This window comes from Pinus tabuliformis, chromosome 9 (assembly GCF_031772625.1).
Source record: "Pinus tabuliformis cultivar Carrire ecotype Pingquan chromosome 9, CPIR1, whole genome shotgun sequence".
NCBI lineage: Eukaryota > Viridiplantae > Streptophyta > Pinopsida > Pinales > Pinaceae > Pinus > Pinus tabuliformis.
Window position 1 is genome coordinate 654,629,672 of NC_142307.1, and position 11,084 is coordinate 654,640,755.

Genomic DNA, 11,084 nt, shown 5'->3' on the forward strand with positions numbered 1-11,084 from the left:
AAATACCATTCGGGTAATATCTCCAAAGGAGTTTCAAATGGATTTGCTGGTTCACCAATCATTGATGGTTCTAGAACCGCTAAACCTATTGTACATGCAATAGTACCTAAAATTACTACTGGAAAAATATATGAAAGATCATTGGGCCAAGTGGGCTCTCCATAATAATTATGTCCCATACCTTTAGCTAATTTAGCCCTTAATACAGGATCATTTAGGTCAGGTTCCTTTGTTATTGGGATAAATAGATCTTTATGGATCTATCCCCCGAAAGAACCGGACATGCCAATTTTTATCATCCGGCTCGAACAATAACTGGAGGAAGTATATATCACTTATTTTTTCCCATGATGGAAGACGAATTGGAAAAATAGGAACTAATAATGTCTGTGATCATCCATCATTGGTCATTTTATTATTCCAGTTAAATGCTCATGACCCAAGTAAGCTCACAAATTCGATCATGATCGATATGCCTTTTGGACCATCTTAGTCCTTGTAATTTTTGTTTACCACCACGAATAGACCTCAAAAGTTTTTTAGCATACAAGGTATTGACTTGTTATTGATTCAGCCTCTCTCCTTCCTTAGATCCCTTCTTTCACTCCAATAGTTTTCCCATCGAAATGGATGCATTTTCACACAATGAAAAGGAGAAGTAAAGTCATATAGTCCAATTATTGAATATATGAAAATATTGTCCCATTGTCCGGATCTCACGGAGCCCTTCCTGATTCGGATTCGATCATAGAAAGAATTCTCTTGGAACGGAACAAACTGACCAATGCCTTTTCACCCAGGTGCTAAACTTCCTATTTCTGATAAGGAAATTGGGACAGAGACACATTTTATCAGAAATATTTATGTGGTAGATCGGAGAAAGTATCTGCATGGCCTAATCAATAGTTCAAGTCACACACTCCCATAATCCATCTTCTCTGTCTGAGAATCTACTCCAATTATTTTTTTGTATTGGATGAATAATACTCCAAAATCGAAAGGAGAAATTCGAGGACCATATTTTCTATGGATATTTCCATTTTTGAATAATAAATATTCCTGGCGATGATATATTACTGTCGTTATTCGGAACAATAAGTTATGAATAGTTATTTTCAATCTATCTTTCCTCTCTATAAAGGACCTGGAATACCCTGCTTACAGATAATTAGAAAGTGCATTGGCATAAATACAGCAATAAGAAGGGGTAATATGAAAGTGTGTAAAATATAAAAACGAGTCAAGGTAGATTGACCCACACTAACACTTCCGCGTAATAATTCTACCAGAGGAGATCCTATTACAAGAATAGCCTCAGGCACACCAGTCACAATTTTCACTGCCCAATAACCAATTTGATCCCAGGGCAAAGAATAACCAGTTACACCGAAAGATACGGTCAACACAGCCAAAATTACACCTGTGAGGAAATTGGACTAAGGAGACACACAGGTCTTTGATGAGGCCTAAACACTTGACTTGACTTGAGTCAAAGGAGAATAGATCTTTGTAGGGCCTTGTAACATCAAGGTTCAGCTTTTCCATTACAGCTTTGGGCATAAGGTTGTGGGAGGCACCTGAATCAAACATGGCATTGTGCAGGACTTTGTCATGTATATGTAAATTGACATAAAAGGGCAAGGCAGATCCATAAGTTGATTTTCCATTAACTTCTGGACCAAATAGCAGCTTAGGTTGATCACCAAGAACATTCACATCATCCTTTACCTCGGGCATTTGAAGTGACCTTTGAATTTGTTGCCTATACACATCATGTTTGGCTAGTTCGGATAAGGGGATGGATATCTTCAATTTGCCTATTTCTGCCTCTAAGTCGAATGATTTTTTAGATTGGTTTTTAGTAATGTGAGAGGCAAGTTTCCCTTTTTCCATTGGAGCATCAGCAACTTGGTTTTGTTTATCAGTGTTATGGGAAGTGTTTGATTGCGGTTTTTCTGTTTTAGGAGGGCTTTTCGAAATGTTGTTCAAATTTTCTTTCGAGGAAGAAGGTGGCCGAGACTGGTCAATAGAAGGCTGCATTTGTGTTATGTCCTCTACAGTCACTTGATGCGGGTTTGGGACAGGTATATCAGCTGATTCTGTTATGACAACCTTGCCTTTAGTCTTGTTGGGCTGTTTGCCATCCTTTGGTTTGTTAGGTTCAGGAATGTCAATGGTCCTAGTTCTCAGCTTATATTGTTTGTGGACCTCATACACAGCAGTATCATAGCCTTGTTTAAAATCAAAATATTCACCAGACTTAGTCTGAAATTGATTAAAGTCATGCTCATCTTGGTCTTGTTGAGTTAGGAAAATTTGTTGCTCAGCCCTCAAATCCACCAGGTTCATGTGAGTGTCCTCTGGGGGTTCACTAGATGTAGATGCTTCCGCATAATTTTCATGAAAAGGTGGTCTTATATCATGGTCTGGACTAGACCTACCAGCATTTGTGTTCTGTGTTTTCCTGAAATTTGAGTTCCTTATTGTATTGGACTGTTGTCCTTCCCATGATGATTTCCTCTCAACACTTTCTACTTTGTCTCCCAACCTTTGCATGCCATTGATAATAGCATCAAGTTTCTGATCTAAGGCTGTGGGTTCTTCTTTGAAAGTGGTTCTTCTCTCCATTCTAGCTCTATTTCTTTTGGCAATCAGGTTGGCCTCTACGCTAACGGAAACATTCTGCATGTCTGCAAGGGTTTGAGGGGCTCTTTCTTTTAACTGGTAGGCCATATCTGGGTCGAATCCATCAGGTAATTTATACAAGGAAAGGTCAGGTGGAGGTCTCAGGTTCTGTGGTATTGCATTATAGACATTATTGAATCTAGCACAGTAATCTAGGACAAACTCTTGAGGGCCTCTTTTTATTGTATCGTACTCAGCAAGTATGTGCAAGGGGTCTTTCTTTTTCTCCCATCTGTTGGTAAAGGATTGGTAAAGCTCATCTGGAGTGGTTATGGAATTTGCAGCAAGTGATCTGAACCAAGTTCTTACATCACCTATTAAACTTTGAACAAAAATTTTCATTCTCACACTATCATCATCTATTTCGTAGTTCTCAAAATAGTCTTTCATCTTCTTTGTATGCTGAAGGGCTGTGCAAGTACCAGTTCCATCAAAATATGTGATTTTAGTTTGATAATCCTGAGGCATAGCCCCAGGGTTTGCAGGTAATTGCAGGGGTGCATATCTATTGGCCATGTTTACAGGGACGACCGAAACAACAAGGATAAATGGAACAACTGGGACAATTGGAACAACAGTAGTGGTAATGGTAGTATGTGTAGTGAATGGAGGTGTGGAGGGAGTGCTTTGGGAATTAGATGATGAACAAGGGGAAGTAGGGGTTGAACGAAATAAGACTTTGACAGGGGTTGGAACACTGCTTGGGCGAACTGGCTGAGGACTATTATTAGCAAAATCTTCTCTTTGTTCTTGCTTCCTAATGATTTTTGGGATTAAGTTCGGATTTTCAAAAGAAGCTGTTGGATTTGGGTCTAGATTTGACCTAGTATAACGAGAATTCTTTTTGGGAGCCAGATTCTGAATTTGTTTTGGTATTTTCTACTAATGTTTTTAGAATTGGCAAAGGAACTGATTAAATTTCGGGGACAGTTATCTGTAGTTTAAAACTAGCATGAAGATTGACTGAAGCAACATTTATTTACTACTGTAACTGCAAAGCAAGAACAGTTTCAAAGGCTTCCTGGCCGACATTCAGACTTCATCTTTAGTTTTAAGGAAAAGACAACACTGATTTTTGTTCCTCAGGAGTTTTCCAACTTGATTTGAGAAAATAACTGAGGAGGTCCCCAGCGGAGTCACCATTATGTTATCACTCAGGTTGTCCTTCTAGTCGGCATCAAAAGGATACGGCCGAGGTAACCACAGACCAATCTTTGGACTGCAGGTTCTAGCCCACCTGCAATCAGAGAGGGCTCTCTCTTTCTGATTTAACTTTGTTGATAAGGATCTTACGCTAGTTATTGAGTTCAAGGGGTTTTGTTTTGTTTTTGGTAGGAAGGATGATGCTTTCAAGTAAAGAGGCAGGGATAACATGAAAGTTTTAGAACCATTGGGCGTGGAGTCAAGGAGTAGGACTGCTGGTGCGTTTTCCTGGTCACAAGAAGGAATATGGAGCAAGCTAGCTGTATATGAAACAATCATTCAAGGTAAAAGAGGTGGATTAAAGGCTAAGGAATGAGGGGCAATTAAGAATCTCTCATTCAGATTAGCAGAAAGAAGACAAATGAGCCCTATCTAGGAGCAGTTAAGAATTCCTGGATAACAGTCATTCATATATGAACATAAGTCAAACATGAGCCATAATAGAATTCATATTTATGCCTAATTCAAGAGGAAAACATTAAGAAGCCACAAAAACTGAGCATAGAGTGCAACCAAGCAAATTCTAAACCAATCCTTTGTTCTGTGACTTGAGCATATGTGAAATCGAAATAACAGAGGTAAGGAAAACTTATTGATTCATATAGCAGCACAAGAATTCTGCATTCAATTCTTCAAACCATTAGACACAGAGCAGACAGTCATTCCTCCAAGATTTTCAGCAATCTTTGATTAAGTAAAACATCTCAGATATCCAGTGTGAGTCTCTAATGAGGATTATCAACCAACCAACCCTTTAAACAATACAATGGGTTGGTATAAATAGGGAAAATTATTCAAAAACTATTACAGCCGACCTAAACAGGTCTAAAAGAAAACAATTACTTTAACCTAATTTTATCTAGAAATAAATGCATGAAAATATCTATGAGCTGCGTTGAGGGCCGCTGTATCAAACTGAGTTAATGTCTGTCCTGGGTGGCTTGGTGCAGTCCTCTTGTAATAACTGTGATTTGTCCTTTATCTCCACCTCTAACTTGGTTTTGTTGCTGTTTTGCTGGCATTAATGTGCACTAATCCCGACCAGATAGGCTTTTAAATGGTCTTAACTGCTTCGCTGACTTTGATGAAGGTTTTTAATTTTCACCTGATTTGATGTTGCTGAACTGATACTCTTTGCCGCTTCCTGATACACTTTGGTGCTGATCCTGGAGTCTTTAATATCTTCTGAATGGTTTGGACTGTCTCATCGATCCTTCATGGCAATTGTTCGACCTTCTGTTGCTTTAAAAAGTGTGATTTCCCCTTTCTGAATGCTTCGCGAAGAAAAACGGGTCATTCTGCGCCTTTCGGGCTTGCTGGGGGTTGCGCGATGAGAGGCTTTCCATTCTGGCCCATTTCCTGTAGCCATCGCGCATGAAAAACTGCCTCAGAATCTGAATCTGGGCTTCCTAAGCACGATTTTCGCCTTTCACGCCTTTTTGAGTGATGACATCAGCATGACGTCAGCATGTGGGTCCCGGTATGGAGGTGACGTGGCAAGGTGACGTCAGCTGATGACGTCAGCAGTACGGCGGGTGACGTGGCAGGGTGACGGTGGCAATGACGTGGCAATGGTGAGTTGGCAGTATGGTGGCAGGAGGCCTACGCAGGCAGATGACGTAGTAGGATGACGTCACTGGGTGGAGGACGTGGTGCCGACGTCACCTAGGGGAGGGCGGTTTGGCGGTTTCGGGTGCACTGCCTTTGCACTGGAGTGGTTTGGGAGGAGGGGACTCCGCCACACTCGGGAGGGCGACGCGTGGCGGGAGTACGGTGGGAAAACCGCCCATCTCCCAGACGCTAAACATCGGCGGCTTCGGAGCTGAAAAAGCCCGCCCGCCGTTGATCTGCGGTGCAGGCGATCGAACGGTTGGCAGGACGGGTAAGGCGGCAGAGGGATAAGGGATGGGGACCGTGCGCCTTTTGATTAATTTATTATGTGACAGGGGGGTTTAAAACATTAGGGAAGTGGGTTATGGGGTTATAAACGAGCGGGGGTTAAATGTTTATGAGCAAAACCTTATGATAAGGGCGGAAAAGTGGGTTTTATACATGGTTTGCACACCGGGGGTAAAGTTCAATGTTTATTCAAACATTTTTAACACTAAACTTTAAACAATCAGCGAGAGGGGGTGAGAATGATGAAATGTTTATGGGTAAAGGGGAAAGAAAAGGTTATTAACTTAACCAGATGTCAAGTTAATCCCAGGGTTTGGACGTCGAAGGCTAATGTCAAGCTCCAGGTGAACTCAGCATTTCCCGAACTTGATATTATATGGCTATAGTGCCAGGGAGGGGTATTTAATATTTTTTGGGATTTTATATATTTTGCATAATAGGGAATAAGGGAATAGACTAGGGAGTTAGATAACAGAGTTAGGATTTAATATGAAAATGACGAGAAAGCGCTAAGTATGGGACCTTAGGCTATTTTGGGGAAAAATTGACTCATAGAGTGAAACAACAGTACTCCTAAGAAAAAAGGACCTTCACTTAGGCAAATATAATGGAAAATGATGAGACTAAGAGGAATCAAGCAGATCTTGACCTCTTTAGGGAAGTTAGTAAGTGATTTGGGAAAGAAGAAGAAGGGGAAGTTAGTAATGTCCAGTTTGAGCTCCTCCAAATGGAAAACTGCCTCCAACTTGTGATCTGAATAAATATGACACTTGACAACAAGAAATGGATCACAAGTCATGATTCTGCAACTACACAGCTACCTACCCAACATACCTTCCCAACATTTTTTCTTCTTTTTGGTGGGTGCACTTAGACTTGCAGACCCAGCTTCACAATTTTTCTTTTGACTGCCCTCCTATCTAAATCTACACTTATTTCTACCAAGGTCCTAGATTAAGCAGCTGGGCTCCTTTGATTCTCTACCTATCTATAAATCTGCCAAGATTAAGCTGTTTGGACATATATCATTTTCTATATTCTAAAACAGGAAATTGAAACCTAGGGAGGCCAAGATTAAGCTGTTTGGCCTTCCCTTAACTAAAAAACTTTTCAAAAATGAAATAACTCATCAAAGTTATAATACAACAGTGGCATTTAGACTAGCACACCTTCATGGCCTCTTCTTTGGCCTCTTATGGAAATATGGAACCTTGCAACATGAAAGATGACATATTTGGCATGCAAAACTGTCAATCATGAAAGATGAACACCTGTTGCAACAGGAGGCTAACAGACGTGATTGTTGTTTCTTCTTTTGTTGTAGGGGAAATTATTGATACACAAAAAACAATGTGAGAGATGATGAAAATTCAATATGATTTTGATTTTTTTTTCTATGCCCAATGGATGCTTGATGGAGGATTTCAACCAAAGAACCTGCTTCACACACCTGAAAAGAGGTTTTCACTTGGATTATTTTTTCTCTTTTTATTTTTTTTCAAACTCAATGACTACCTCATGGAGGTTTTTGGCCACTGAGCTTGTATCAAGCCCCTCAAAGGAGGTTTTCACCTAAGACCTTTTTTTTTCTTGGTTTGTCAGGGTTAGGATGGATTGGGAGCATTGGCACTCTTAATCACATTTAGTTCCTTACTTATTGAAGCTATAAATTCAACCCTATAAAGGGGATTCCTATAAACATTCATCATGTAATCAGTTACTAACAATGGGATTAACAATGATATGGTTTTGATGCTGATAGATCCATTGTCATAGCATTTTTCCACCATGTAAGCTCCCAACCATCTGGTCTTGAGATTGCCTCTAAATTCCTTGAACCTAGAGTCATACAAGACATCCCAATCACCCCCTTGGAAGGCTCATGTGTCTATCATGCCATATTTCCCTTTGTAACTAGACTACCTTAATATGAAATAAAGCATGCATCTTGTACTCATGCAAGGCATTTAGTTGACGTATCCTTTCAGTTGGTGCCTTAGTCAAATCCATATCTAGTTGAGATGCAATCCTCAAAGTGTTGTATTCAAAATCAATTGGTAGCAAAGCCTTCTTTCCACAAATTATCTTATATGGGGTGGAACCATAGGTGGTTTTCCAAGTGGTATTGTAGGCCCAGGTGGCCTCAATAAGAATTTATTCCTAGTCTTTCTTGTTGCCACTAATTACCTTAGTGAGCGTGTTCTCTAAGGATTTGTTAGTGACCTCTACTTGACCTCTACTTGTCCATTTTCTTGGGGGTAGTACGGAGTGTAATTCTGAAGGAAAATGTAATGCTACTTAATTATCCTCTCAACCAAATTGGAAGTAAACAAGGTGCCTTGATCTATGACTATCTCTCTTGTAAATCCAAACTTATAGAAAATGTTCTCCCTTAAGAACTCAACTACTTTTTTCTTTGTGGCTGCCTTTACTTCTTTTACTTGAGCCCAATTAGTTATATAGTTAGTTCATACAATGATATGATTTTTTTTTCTTCGAATGAGGGATCAATAGGACCAATGCAGTCCATGCCCCATTTCTTAAATGGATCAAAAAACAATTGAGGTTGAAGGGGAATTTCATCCTTCCTTGTAGGCTTCCCCATTCTTTGGCACTCATCACATTGTGCAGTGTATCTTTGGGCATCCTTATGAAGAGTTGGCCAAAATTATCCTACTTGTAAGTTTTCCTTGTTGCAACAAAATGACCTCCATAAGTGTTGGAAATAATACTGAGAGGGGGGGTGAATGAGTATTATCTAGTTCTTTTAATAAATCTTCCTTATTTATACTTTGAATTATTCTTGTATGTCAGTACCATAAAACAATGGGCATGAACAAAAAAAATACACCAAAGAACACCAGATGTAAGGTGGAAACCCAATGTGGGTGAAAACCACCTGCTGCAATATGTCTCTATCTTCTTTCAATTAGAAATTCATTTTACAATGATTTTGTACTGGTGCAGTCCTTTACCAGTACGCAGGCTGCAACCTGCAGAGAGCTACAACTCTCTCTCGTTTTCCAGTCTCTCCTGGAAGGGAGCTACAACCCCCTACTTCTTTTCTTTCAAGGACCACTTTTCATAAATTTTCAAACTGGATCCATGAACATCAAATGATCATCAAGTACAAGTAAATCACCTAGTCAACTGCAGTAACCAGATCAATAGTAACAGAAAACTAAACCCAGAACACCTTATCAACAGAGAAAAGTCAGTCAAATAAATGCCTTAAGACATGTACGCAATTTTTCTTTATCTGGCATGCGTTGCTATGCACTTCACCTTCTGCGCCTCTACATATCCACGCAGAGAGCCTTGAACTGCACTGCGTATCCACGCACTGTTCCTTCAAACGTGCCGCGTACCTTCACTATGTCCACGCACCCACTTCTTCTATCGTGCCGCGTACCTACGCACCTGCGGCTTCTGTAGCGCTGCGTACTTTCACTGTGCCTCCACACCTGAACCTCTGTCGCGCTGCGTACCCACGCACTGCGCCTTCTTCTGCTCTGCGTACCCATGCACTGCGCCTTCTTCTGCTCTGCGTACCCACGCACTGCGCCTTCTTCTGCTGTGCGTACCCACGCACTTGCACTGTTAATCACCTGCGTACCTCTGATTAGGGCCGAATTGGAAGTCACCCAGTGTGCCCCAGATAGTCAGATGCCCAGATCTGATCATGCGCTCGAGAGATCAAACTTCATAGATTCACTTTCAACTTCACTTTTATATAGATCAAGCTTTTAAATCGATAACCCAATATTTCAGATCTTAAGATATTCAATTTGCAAAAGATACCTTAGCCAAGTGATCTCCTTCCCTATTTATAGTCAAGCCATTATTCACACCATGGGAGAAAACCATCAATAACCAATACAATGGATCCAAACCGGGGCAAAATTAGATCCTATACCACGGGCCAAAACCATAGAATCAAGAATGGCGGGCTAAATACCATGGGCCAAACATAAGAAACCCCACGTGAGCGCGCTTCTCTACCTTGAAGTGAGTGAACTGGGGGTACGCACCTCATGAATGGGTAACCTGCGGGTATGAACGCACTTCCTGGCCGGTGTACCTGCGGGTACGCACCTTTTGAACCATTCACCTGCGTACCTCTTAATTTCCAACATTTTGAGAGCCTGATCAGAGCATTGCCACTTGAGGGTGTTGCCATCAAGTACAACATCTGTAACATAGAGCCATACCAGAATCATAATGCCAACAATCTCCCCCTTTGGACTTGATGGCAACCTCAAGATCCTCAACGTCATTCTCCCCCTTTGACATCAAGTGAAAAGGGTTATGCTCCCCCTAAGAACATGCTCCCCCTGACTATAAACCAGATCTGCAAGGAAAAACCATAATCCACCAAACACCATAAATGACCATGAAAGAGATAGAGACATATTTCAGCAATATTCAGACCAGCATCCATGATCTCCTTCAGTACTTCCTCCATAATGCCAACAATGCATTATATGCTCCCCCTGAACCTGTGCCATTCGATCTTCGACCAATCTGCAACCCAGCACATGTACGCATATGCCCCAAATGAGCCTTGCGTACAACCAACCATCAGAAGAGATTCAACAACAAGATGATGCATCAACAACCCCCAGCTTTTGCCAGAGGTATTCAAAGGTCTCCCTGGGCAATGATTTGGTGAGTATATCAGCAACTTGTTCCTTAGAAGGAACATATTCCAAGTTGACCTTTTGTTCAAGTACTTGTTCCCAGAGAAAATGATACTTGATCGGTATGTGCTTGGTCTTTGAATGCATGACTGGGTTCTTTGAAATGCTAATTGCACTTGTATTATCACATAAGATGGAGATGGGTGGAATACAAGTGATTTGAAAATCTTGCAAGGTCTGCATCATCCAAAGGAGTTGAGTGCAGCAAGATGCAACAACAACATATTCTGCTTCAGCTGTAGACAAGGCAATCGAACTCTGTTTCTTGCTGAACCAAGATACTAATCTGGAACCCATAAAGAATGCACCACCACTTGTGCTCTTCCTGTCATCCACGCTTCCGGCCCAATCAACATCTGTATAAGCATGAAGTGTGAGATCTGTATATCTAGGATACCATAAGCCATAGTTTTGAGTTCCTTGAAGATATTTGAAGATTCTCTTTACTGCCTGAAGATGAGTTTCCTTTGGATTTTCCTGAAATCTTCCAACTATTCCTACTGCATGCATTATATCTGGTCGGGTACCTGTCAAATAAAGTAGACTTCCAATCATAGATCTGTAGGTTGGTTGATGTACTGCTGCTGATTCATCATT